Source organism: Taeniopygia guttata, chromosome 4A (genome assembly GCF_048771995.1).
Source record: "Taeniopygia guttata chromosome 4A, bTaeGut7.mat, whole genome shotgun sequence".
Lineage (NCBI taxonomy): Eukaryota > Metazoa > Chordata > Aves > Passeriformes > Estrildidae > Taeniopygia > Taeniopygia guttata.
Window position 1 is genome coordinate 10,234,579 of NC_133029.1, and position 13,316 is coordinate 10,247,894.

General features: G+C 37.5%; 1 protein-coding gene across 18 annotated transcripts in view; it reads right to left on the bottom strand.

Moving 5' to 3' along the window:
* The window catches only part of TENM1 (teneurin transmembrane protein 1), an 873,984-nt gene that overhangs the window by 465,446 nt on the left and 395,222 nt on the right, over positions 1–13,316 (bottom strand). For all 18 annotated transcript variants that reach the window (XM_072929129.1, XM_072929141.1, XM_072929139.1 and 15 more), the window contains one exon: positions 1,562–1,663. The gene's annotated coding sequence lies outside the window, so the exon portion shown is untranslated. The remainder of the gene's footprint in view (positions 1–1,561; positions 1,664–13,316) is intronic.

Genomic DNA, 13,316 nt, shown 5'->3' on the forward strand with positions numbered 1-13,316 from the left:
ATTCTATACAAGCATCCCATCTTGCTTCCACAAGCAATGGTAGGGAGTAATTTTTGTTAAATTATACAAATGTTTGTGGTTTCATCATTTTTTTTCAGTCTCAGAGACCAATACCATGAGAAATTTTAGCAGACATGAGGTGATAGATGGGCAACCGAAAAGACAACTGTGCTGTAAGACACAGCAAAACTGGATTCAGAAACCTGGAAGTTATTTGGCAAACCTAAAGGATTTACATAGCAAAGCCAACAATCTACACATGTAAAAGTAATTTCTGATAGAAGTTCTAGGAAATACTTCAGGAATGCTTCTATCAGTGAGCCATTTCCATCATCAGCTCTGGATGTGGAAGGACAACTCCCCTCAGGAACAAACTGTGCTTTAAAAACACACCTACTGAACCCAGTTTTACTTATTGCTGACAAATGACACTGGCAATTTTCTGCCTGGCCTATGGCTTTCCATGGTCTGATGATTAAACATTTTTTCCCAGCTACTTAATAACACCCTTTACACAGCTTGAAAAGCAAAACTACAAATAGCATCCTTGAGAGAGACCCTAGAGAAGATGTGTGGTTAACACTCCCAAACCAAATACATGATATTTTATGTTGAAAAGGTGAGAGGCCAACAAACTTTCTAACCTGCTGGTTTTCATATAAAGACCCCGAGGTGAAAGCATATTAAGGAGCCACTGAGCCTGCTCTGCACCAGCTAATATTAGTTTGAACTTGACCCTGGGAAGGGATGTGAGAATGCAGAAAAAATGAGTGCGCAAAAAAAAGAAAAAAAAGAACTGAAATCCCAATATTGTCTCTTGTGCATGTCAGCAGTGGCTGCAGGGGTGTCCACTGCAAGCTATACTTTTGCAACTCAGGAAAGGTTTATATTTTTCAAACCATATCTGCCTTACATCCTTAGCCTGTCAAGGCTAAATCACTTTACTACTCTTCTCTGTCACCTCTGGTTATGCCTGCCTTGCTGTATGTTGTTGGAATCCTAAGTGACATAGCAAAAGTCAATTCCAGATATTTTGGACAGATCTATTATCAACAACAAAGGATAGTACAGCTCTAAGTGCTGAAAGAGTTTAAGCCTTTTAATACAGTACCCAGTGTTGCATTATGCACATTTGAAGAACATAAATCAAGACTGACCCAAAAATGAATTTTAAATAACTTCAGAAATGTTAATTATATTCAACTGTTCAGTATTAGGATGTCAAAGAATCTTACAGAAGATTCAGCAGTGCAGAGAAGTACACTTAGCAACTATTCCTATCAGTCATTTGTGTCCTGTGGCTACATCAACAATAAATATCTTAAACACAAACAAAACCCTCAGTGTATGCAAGGACATAGTGGTATGTCAGTACATATTCAGATGGTATATACTGGTATGTCAGTACGTACAGATTCTTTACAATTAACGTGCCTAACATGAACACATTTAGTGCTCAACAAATAACTTTTTAATGCCATTGATCTTGGATTTTTTTAAAGCTACTTTCTGTTCCTTTGACAGATGTGCTATGCTGCATTTCATTACTTTTTCTCCTTACCTCGTTCTTTTGTATTAGATAAGTGATGAGGCCTTCGAAAAAGATTAAGTACTGGCAGGCAAAGCAATGGCCCAAACACGGATTTAATTGGAACCTCAAATCCTGTGGAAAAAAAAAAAAAAAAGAAATTAAAGCATTAATAATTTAATTTTACTAGCAGAAGGAGTGAGTTCATGTATCCTGTTTTTGGTAGCTTTCACTACACTTCTTTGTATTTGATTTCAATAGGCATACAACTTGCTAGTCAAACCATGTTAAAAAATAATCATTAACAGAAGATTTCAGGGGATGTGCACAGCTGCTAACATGTGCTGATGGGGTTAGTTCTCATCTGGAGAAGTAGTGCACTGATGATTGGTAATGTCAGAATTTACTTGATTTAAGCTTTAAGTTCAAAAAGCACTTTTTTCTGAAAAACCTAAGAATCTTCCCATGGTATAGAATTCAAAATGCTTATGCTGCGCTTTGCCCCATGAACACGTGACAGAGTAAAACCATTCACAATTCAGAGTGAAACAATTCACACCTCAAGACAAAAGATACTGAAAGAAATTTCATTTCTTTCAAGATTTAAAAGGGCTCTAAACATAAAAACCTCCATAAAAGTAAACCATAAAAGCAATATTTTAGCAAGTCGGAGGTTATAAGTTGTAGTATTGGGCAACAACCAAATAACCAACAAAATAAAGCAATCCAGAGTATGAGTAACTTGCTTATTTCTGCAAATAAGATATTTTTGCATTAGTAATTTTTATTCAGACATACAGTACAAAAAATCTCAGGTGCACCACAGAACATCTAGAATATTTTGCCAGAGAATTACGCTTTATATTTCAAAAGACCACAAGACCAGACTCGTACACAGTACGTGAGATTAATACAATTATTTCAATGGACCAGGAATAACTTCCCACGTAACCAATCTGACCAGGAGAGCTATAATTTTCCAAGCTCTCAAAGCTACACTGGGGAGGAAGCTTGTTTCATTTTCCTACTTTGCTGTTATTGCACAACAAGTATATATAAATTTAATTTGGAATTACAGTCAGATTTATGTACCATGACCTCAGTCACACTAGGCCACTAGAATTCAGTAAAGATTCTGTAGTAGGCAAGGAGTTATCATTAAGCATGCTCAATTACATACATAGTTATTATTTAATGTGGCAAATATATCTAAAGCCTTTACAGAAAGTGGCATTTCAAACTGCTGTAAGACCATCATGCAAAATCTCCTTGCATGATGATAGCTTATATGGATATTGAATTTATTTTTTGTTTGTTGATTGAGTGCTCCAAGATACTACGTGGGTTTTAAAGACTAAACATGTCTATGAGTATGACAGCAATATTTTTCATTAAAGTTAATTTTCTGGAGAACAAATTTACTGAAATGTCTCTCCAAGCATCACATTAGAAGCATTTTTTGGAATGAAGAGGTAATCTGTGGTCAAGATGATGATAATAGAAATGTTCCATGCTTAGATTATCTTGCGCATAATTTCCTTTCCAGAACTGATTAGCTAAAGGCACAACAATGAGTATGTGACAGTCTGCTTGCAAAGCTGCTGCAGAGGGAAAGCAGAGGCAGATTCTCTGCATGGCATCGAGACTGTGTCAACAAAAGCTGCAATGACAAGATGACATCTCTGTGCAGAGTCCCCATCTGCCCCATTGCGCTGCCCCAGGAGCCCGGGGATCCCGGCACAGACACAGAGAGGCTGAGCCAGAGCAGAGCAGAGCAGCGGATGGGGCAGGGCTGGTGCCCACCCAGCCAGGCTGGGCTGAGCTCAGGTGTTCAGCTCAGGGGCTGCATCCTGCTCCCTCTGCTTCCAGGGGCTCCTGTGTTAGCAAGAGCTCTTCTGCTGCCCAGCCACATCCACCTTGCCTCAGGTAAGGTGCAAGGTAGGGTAGGAGGAGTAAGGTAAGGTAACGCAGAGGAGACAGCTGAAGTCACTTCATTGAGTGCAAAGGCACCTACAGAAAGGCTGGCAGGAGCCCTGGGAGTTTTAACTTAGAGCTGGAACCCAAAGCAGAAGCAGGCTACCCTGTCAGCTACAAAGCTGAACTCCTAGCATTCAGCTAAGGACACACCTGCGGATTTCTGATGTACCACAGAGAGAAAGCAACAATGCTCAGCATTGGTAATTCAGCCCCAAATATTTTTAGAGGTTTATGACTGTCTTTTCTCCTGAAATTCAGAAATGAGCTTGAGGGGAAAATAGGCTATTTCTACCTGAAAACAATTCTTGGTCCAAATATCACTCTTTCACTTACTTCTCCATCAATAAATAATTTTAAATACAACTACTGTGCTTCCTGGTGTTCATTTCAAAAATGTCTTGCAAACTGCAAGCTCTCTAAACAGCACTGCTCCCTTTAGCACAAAGAGACATTTGAGCCAGTCATTTAATACATAACCATTCAAAGATATTACTGAAGTTTCACAGGAGGCAATTTTAGAGCCTGGTGTTCTAAATGGCACTCAGACACTGAGTCCCCACCTAATATATATTTACCTATGAAGCTATAAAATAACAAATACAAAAATAACAGCAATCACAATAGACATCATTACACTTTTGTAGCAAAACCAGCCAGAAACAGGACAATAGCCTATCCTGAGCAGTAAAAGCAGGACAGATCAGCTGTTAGGTCTCCTCTGAAAATATGGGAACCCTTGGGATATGCAGATGCTGTGCTGTGTACAAGACAAAGGAACATGCCAGTTGGGATCCATGAGAACAATAATTGAAAAAATAAAACCAACAAAATTGTTCAATAGCTTTACTATATACTCACTGATGCTTCAGGCATAGAAAATTCAGTAAAGTAGTGAACAAATCTCACAATGTCTTCAAATTAATTTACATTCACAGAAATGTCACAAAGATAATTTTGAGGGCAACTGACTCTATCTAATTAACAAACTGAGTATTTATTTAGAGAGTGACTGCACTAATTCATTTACTGAAAACACATTCTGTACTGATTTAGCTGTTACTTTGCAACCACCAAAAATTTGAACCTTTGAAAGTGTGCCACACTCACCAAATTGTAATTTACTATGATATTAGATTTCTTATAAGTTTACCCTGCTGTGATGAATATATGCTTGGAGTGGGACAGGAGAAGAAATGACAGGATCTCCTCCACAGCATGTGTTTGTGAAAGAATATACTTGGAAGAAAGAGCATGCAAGAGCTTGACATGTCCTTGGGGTATGATTAAAAGCTCATGAAATAAAATAATTCAAAGACGACAGCTCTGACTTTAGCCACCACTGGGGACAAGAGATCTTTCACTTAAGACATGCCAGCCATTCACACTTATAACTGAAATCATACAGAAGATGCATTTTAAAACCCAGTGTTTTAGTTACAAACCCCAAACCAGAAAGACACTGTGGGTGACATAAAAATGCCACAAAGTTTAACTAGGCTCTCATTTTTTTGTAATATTAGACCAAAGTTTAAAAATGTACCAATTTTAATTTGATAGGATTGAATGATAAAGAAAACTAATATATATATATATAGAATATGATTTTTTTATTAGAGAAGAAATCTTCTCCCCCAGGCTGTTTCCTATCCAGTGCCACATCTGGGCCATGCTAACTTGGCTCTGTAGCAATGGTCTGAGCTTATTCAAAGCTATTGAGATTCATAACCTGGACATTTTTGGTAGCACTGCCTTTTAAGTGGATGTATTTCATTAACCATATTCTTTCCTAAGCTTCAGAGTCTGTTCCACTTTGTGAATTCCCTTTATTTCCTTTTTGACTGTTCTACAGTTAACTGTCTACAGAGATATAAAGCCAGCTGTAGCTCACATTATAATACATATATGTGTGTCTGTATAAATACACACACACAATTTATATATGTATCTTCAGCAATTTCTTTTTAAAAAGTAATGAGATTGACCCAGCACAAAACCACAGCATTTGAAACAGGAAATATCTTGAACAAAAAACCGATGAAATCTGGTTCAGAGCCTAATTTTTAGTTCCCAACTAGTCCATGACTAAACTGTCCAAGTGTGATGCTGATCTCGTTTCTCTCCTGGTGCAATAAATGCTGTTTAGGAAAGAGCACACACACATCACAGCCTCACTGGGAACAGCTCTAGGGCTGCTCACAGGGGCTCCCCACCCAACCCCTGAAGGCTGATAACTAAACTGCTTTGAGGATTGTCACGTTGTGGGAACTCACTGCCTTTCTGAGCTCTCTCTCTTCATAAAATGTGCTTCAAAATAGCTTCAAAGTTACCAGGGGAAAAAAACCAGATAGATGTGAGGAATAAACCTCCATTCCTTAGCAAAAAAGACCAAAAACATATTGAACCTTACATATTTTCTTATTATAATTAACAAACTAAAAGACCAATCAAATCAGAAAATTGCGTTTAAACTGTTTGTTAGAATCTGTTCAGTGGTGTGATGTCCTAATCCACTTGACGTTAACTAAATTCAGATGTTTACTTCAGCACAGTTAAATATTCAGAGGATAGAATTGTACAGCTCTTAGACACAGAGTCCCAGTGGGATTCTAAATCATTCCAACACCTTTGGAAAAAATTCCACCTTTTAGAGACACATCCCTGCTCTCAATTGCTGAGAGCCAGAAGGAGACACTTTCATTTGGAGGAGAGGTGTGATGTTCAGATTATTTCAGTGCTCACTGTTCTTGCAAATGCATCTCAGTTATCAATATTGAGATACATGAATAGATTACCCTTGCTTCTCTTCAATATTAATGATGATAAGGCTTAAATTTGAATCAAAAGTCCAAGATGCTTTACCCTAATATTTAAAAAGCAGTCTCTTCACATAATAAGTTCTACAATTGATACTATTTATTCTCAGAGTAGTATTTACTGTTTTTTAAAGCCAAATCCTGGCTTTCATTTAGAAGTTGCTAGATTTGTTTTTGTTACTGTTGAACTGTTCATAAAAATACAAAAGAAAACAGAATATTTGTTGCATGCTTCCTTTTGTATGTTTGTATCTTTTGAAATTAATAAAAAGCCCATCAGTAACAAAGCAAACTGATTAATAGACTGGTTTTGTCTTTATCAAGTATGGATGTCAGATGAGGCTGTACAGAATAGTTCAAGTTGCATTTTCTAGTGTGGAGAGTGTCATGATTTTGACAAGTTTAAATCTGTGTGACTTCCTGACAGAAGAGGCTTCAAACATGAGCTTTCTTAAGCTGAGAAGTGTTTAGAGACAAGAAATTTAACACTAACAAAGCAGTTAAAACTCTGAAAGCATTTTTCCAACCCAAAATTTATTGATTTCTTACACTTTTCCCCTCTTACCTTCTCTCTGGAAGAGCTGCCTTAATTTGTTCTGAAATTTTCTACACCATGTTTCAGGCCATCATGTGTCTTCAAACTCAGTTAAAGGCACATTTTCATTCTGCTTAAGGACCTTTCCTCTTGTAATGCCACACCTAAGATTTTATACTAATCTTGCAGGCCAGACCAAAACCTGGCCCTTGGAACAGATTCAGAATTCAGGGTGCTAAACAAACATAGGTTGTGGTTTTTGAACACCAGTATGTTTTCTACCAATACATTAAAGGCTGGCTGAAATTAAAAAGAGAAGCACTTTCTCTTTGTGCTCTCTTCCCTCAAAGAGCTTACATGCTTTTATGTTAGATATATTTTCAAATCTTCTTACTATCAAAAACCAATTTATTTCAATAATAACAATTTAATTCAAATTTTTTATTAGGCTGCTTCAGAAAAATAAATTTCCAACAAAAAAAAAAAAAGATTTTTTAAGTATTCCCACTCTGTCTGTTATTTGCTGCTATAACAATCTAAACACATATTTATGCCAGTCCCTACCCAAAAGGTCTCAGCAATACCATGTAATTACTTAGTTAAGCTTCTAATTCATTTGTTGTTAGTTTTCTTCCTTTGAAATTCCCTCATTATGTTATTGCAGGAAGCTGTGTTTGCACAGTAAAAGAGAAAAATACAAGCTCTTTATTGCATTCTTTTAATATCCCTTTTATCTTTAAACTAGCTGATTAGCATATTAATTACCTAGATATAGTAGGCACAATCTTAAAATTAACTGGGTACAACAATCTACTGATTTAGTGTAACACCATTTGTACTTACATCATAATAACATCTTCACTTGCTCTGATATACTCTGTCAAGTATTTCCAAATTAAAACAAGTGGTATTGGTAGACATGTACTAATGATAAATATTCAAGTGAATGTTTGTGTACTTTGTCAAAAGCTTCCAATCCTAACAAACAAATGGACAAAGCTTATTAATTACATAAGAGGTGAAATTACATTTGCCAAATATATTAATAGCTTATTCCTTCTCTATTTTTACAATCAAAACTTCTATTTGTTTGATTTAGACCTAACCGCTCTTCTTGCCAACTTCCAAAATTTCAGTGGAGATAATCTTCCTTTGTATACCAGTAACAGCTCTGAATGATAAAAATACCCTGTAAAATGAATGAACTAAACCCCATTCCCTGCTTGGATTCAAAGTGCTGCTGAGGGGCACTTGGGGTATTACCAGAAGCTCACAGAATATAAACTTTCTATCACTGCCCATGTCTGGCTTCTATCCTGCTCATGTTCATGTTCCATCTGCTATGGGTGTAATTACACCAAGAGATCTGCCCTTCTAAACCCCACCACCCCAAACTCTTATCCCCACCCCAAACTGTGCCTTCCAGAATGGGCTGAGCTGGGAGAAGACATTCCAGGTAAGGCTATTTCAGAACAAAGTAGGTTAGTAATCAATTCATAGCAGAACAAATTCTGGTTCACAGTGAAATAAAAGTTATTTTGCACTTGCAGCTTATGTAGACTACAGTTTGCTCCAGAATGGTCAAAATACACTGAAATACTGAAATGGTCAGTCAATAAATTTCTGATGGGAATTTCAGCATAAGTGCCTACACCACCAAGTATGATTGATCTACTGGAGCGATAATATTACATTTTCTGTAGCTGAGCATTTTGCAATACAAAGAATTAATTTTAATTCAACATTACAGTAATGCCCTCATAAAACTATGGTAGCTGAGAGGTATGTTTTCACATGAATTGAAAGGGACACAAATATTTATAGCAGAAGCCTGAGAGTGTGAATACAAAATGAGTATCTGAATAGTCAGGCACTGACTCCAAGTTTATTGTAAGACCGAGGGTTCCATGGGTGGCTACACTGGCAAGTTCTCCTCCACTGCAGTGGTTCCTGACAGCTCCAGGGCACAAAAAACCCTGTCCCTGTACAGTGTGTACAGCCCACTCTGCAGTACTCCTTTCCTCTCACTATCCTATAACTCTCTTCAGGTCCTCTGAGCTAGGGCAAAAACCCAAGGCAATTTAAAAAATAAAAAGATTAATTACAGGCTGACCACTTATATTTCTGTTATTGCAACAGCCTATTGATGTTAACAAGCATTTATGAAGTCATGCATATGAGACAACAGTATTTCAAGCTTGCTTTGGAATTGTGGGAATGTACAGAATGTACATTATATATTTATTTCATAAATCTATCAGATCTGGACATTTCATATTCGGTTTCATTTAGACATTGATGTATCAGATGATTTAGAGTGTATATACTTTGCATTTGTTTGAAATATCTCTGACAAGTAGATATTTTTGAATTAGTGATCTAAAGATTTTTTTTTTTTAATGATATAATTATGAGCTGGAGGCTGAATTTTTAGAAGTTAATTTGGTGGTAGATTTGCAATTCAAAGAAGTTACTTAAATTAACAAAAATGCCCTAAAAGAACAGCTGTCTACCTGACTGATCCAAGAAAATGAACACTGAAAATAAACAGCTGCCCCATGGAAGCCTATGTGATAAAACTAATCACCCTTTGCATAATGTATTTATTTCCCCCTGTGCTTATTACAGACCTGGTGAACCTTCAAAGCTATAAATATTTAAATGTTACAGACATCCCAGACATGTGAGTTCAAATGAAAGTAGGATTTCTGTAGCCTGACTAGAGCAAAACTGGATCTCTTAAAGCAAGCAGTTCTGATTGTTATATAACACTCCAAAACATGACTTAATTTTTTTTTTCAAATGCTTTCAAATCCTCTTTTTAAAAGGAATTTTTTTTCTAAAATCTCAGTGTTCTCCGTACAAGACTCCGTGTCTGGACAAAGGATGCAGTTCCATAATGCATCACAGCAACATATTAGAAAGAGCAAAAAAAAAACAACCAGTATATGTATAAAGTTAGTAGGCTAAATATCCCTGGGTGGTATATTTGATCATAGATCCTCCAAAACCAAGTCACTAAAATCAACCAAGTAATGACATTATTCAGTAGTTGATATGTTTCAGCCATGTATTTGTCACTTTCAAAAAGCTAGATGAAAGCAGAGATAGAAGCAGGCATGCATCAAAATAATTTCAGAGTTCAAAGCACAGAATTCAGATGCAGGTATTTTCACAGCACTGAGGACTCAGCAGTCATGACCCAGAGTAAGGCACTGGATGGAGTCCTGATGGTGAAAAACTGCTGTGGGACAAAAGAAACAAAATGTTTCAAACCAAATTGATTTCCCTTTTTCCATGTGCACTGAGGGAAGGTGGGCCATCCTTTCCTTTGGGCCTTTCTTTGCACTTCAGCCATTCTCAGTGGCTTCTACCATTCACATACTCCCCAGAATACACAGTTTCCTCCCCAGTTCCTGAGCCACAGATCCTACTGGGATAGTCCAAAACTAATGCCAACAATTTCAGTTACAGCAAAGGACAGAAGAGATAACATTCAGAGCAAAGCTAAGCCATCTATCCACCATTTGTCATGCCTTGGGGGTATTAAGTATGGCCTAGTCTGATTTATGGGGAAATCCATAGTGCTCTGAAAGCCTCTTTAGGGAAGCATAATTTGGGATGCTGCCAGAAAGCTGTGATGGCTGTGGATGTGATATCTGCCCTGATGTGCCCTAGGTAAACTTTTTAAAGGTTTAACCATCAGAAGAGTCCCAACAGTTTGCAGGGCTTTTTTCTGAAAGCTTTCCAGCTTGCAGCCTCCCAGGTCCTGTCAGCCCTCCCGCCATGCTGCACAAGCTGCCAAATGACCACCGTGTTTTGTTCTCAAGAATGGAACAAGCCCCTGTGTCTCGAGGGGCTCGGTGTCAGAATCAGGCCTGATACTCATACATTTGTGCAGTGCTCAGCCCCCACAGAGTTAGCCAGCACGTGTGTGATTTGTCAGACTGAGCATTTTACTTATATCCAGGAACAGATCTTTGTCAGAACTGCCCACAAACAGCTGCAGGATCCAGGGCAGAAAGACTGTGATAAGCAATTCTAGAATATTTACTGTACTTCAACTGCTAAGCCAGAGAGCTTCAATTTATGCTAATTTATTAGGATGAAGACCTGCCTATTATCAAATCAGCTCACTGCCTCTTTCAAATCCAACTGTTAAAAAGCAATTATTGTTTTCACCTGCCAAGGTGCACAGACTGAGGAACATGCATGAAACATCATCCTTTCTGATGATGCCATGAGGGCTGTGCTTCCAGACTAAACCCTACAAAAAGCCAGGAAAGTGGGTAGAGATGTTTCAATCAGTCAGCAGAAGTGGTAGCCTGGAAAGAAGAGCACAAAATGTACCTTACGACAGCCTTGGCCTTGGGGGCTCTGACAGACATTTGTCTTTTTTTGAGGCATGTCCTTTCTTCCTTTTACCCCTCCAAAAAACATGCCAATCTTCTATTGACTTGGTAAAGTCAATAGATTTCCACTGATTTTAATGAGACCTGGAGCCTGTGGGCTCTCACTGAGGACAGCATTTCTTTCTTTTCTATTTTAATTCAAAAATTTCCTTACACAGGCTGCTTGAATGGATGCAAAGAAGATTAACAATAATATTCCAAACTAGTTTAACAAAAAAAATATTTATTCTAAAATGTCTCAGCACACACTCAGATGTTATGAATATTCAGTACAGCCCGCCTCAGCAGACATTCTTTGCAAGACTATTTTTACTAAAAGACATTTTGATGTGATATATAGAAAAGATAAGACTTTTTATACAAAAGAGGATTCACTGAAAATACTTCCTAATGAATTTTTTATGCTATGTAAGCTAGCCTGCCTGCACTCCTTTGGATTATCCTCCATGGTCTGGTACAATACATTCCATGGTGCAGCATGTTAAAAGAAGGACCAATCTGGTCAGTTCTTGAGTCTTTGTATATGAATATGCTGTTAAAACAGAGGATGACCCAGGAATATCTCAAGAGTAAAACACTTGAACAACACACCCTCACTGTGCTGTCAAATCTGTTACACATTCCTTAAAATTAATAACAAAAAGAGATTTTAAAAGACCAATTATAAACTAGCACAAGAGAAAAGCATTTTAAATAGCTCATGCTAATTGTGTTTATCTCAGTGTGAAGCCATGTCAGAGAGCCTGCAGCAAATGTATTTTGTTAAAAGTACCACTTGCACAGCAGGCGTTAAACATTAGAAAGCAAGCTTGTCATTAGTGGGCTGCAGCAGAAAAGGCTACTAAAACTCAGCTAAATTATTAATATTGTATCTTTAAGATGTCAGATGGAGAATTAAACTCCTTTTACACAGCACATGATTTTAATGCTACTTTTTCTTCATGTTAGTCCATCAGTAAAGTCCCAGCTTATATAATCTCGGGGAGGACCAGAGGGTGCACATGTGCCAGCCTTGGTTTGCATTCCTCAGTGTTGGAAAGCTCCACTGCTCTCCTTTTACTTCTGGGGCTCATATATTTTATTTATGTGCTTATCCAAATGGAGTTGACTTTTTATAATTTTGTCAGGTTAATGAAGTTATTCATTATAAGGTTAATGAAGTATATAAAAGATGAGATTTTTTTTTTATTTACATGCACTGTGCTGTTTGAGACTCTTAGTATTTCTGCAGGTGCAGCTCCAGGTTGCTTCTAAGTCAGTTTAACACTGAGCTGAAACTGAAGGGGACAATTCTCCTCTTTCTTGCCAATCCATTTGTTCTGGAGAGATGAGTTAGCTGGTTTCTGCGATGAAGCATCATCTTTTTCAGGGTTATTTTCCCATTGGATCAGTCATGCTACCAAGGTGGAAAAAAGACAATTATGAGCAGCACCAAGGTGCAAAGTACAAACATTACTTTAGATGGTGATATGCCACCTTCCTTTAACATGAAATCACCAAATCTGGTTTAAAGAGAAGGGCTGAAATTTGGAAAATACCACTGACTACTAAGAAGTGAGCAAAGGGAATATCTCAAGAGAAGAATTGAGCTACATATTGAATAGTCTACATAAAGGTTTTCTTGCTTTTGCAATCAATTCATAACTCCCCACCATGAACAAGCAATACCGAGACACAACGCAACATTTCTTCCTCTTGGTCTTTGAAATCTGACAGAGAATAAAAGGAGAAACATGAGATATCCCTTAGCAACACATCTATGATGAGAAATTGTGTTTCCTTAAAACACGAACAGACTCTCACCTCAGCAGGTTACACTCTCAAGCACCAGCTGCATGGGTCAGTGCTCACATTCATCTACCATGCTGAGAAGAGAACTTCTAACGGTTTGAAGTCGATTTTGTTTATTTCATTTTTTTCCTTACAGAGCTTTACTCTCATGCTACAGATTACTTTTAGTCACAAAGGCATTCTGAGAAGACAATGCAAGCCCAACACACAATCCTGCCCAATTCCTATAGTTGAAAAGAAGGCACCAAAGGTTATGTGCT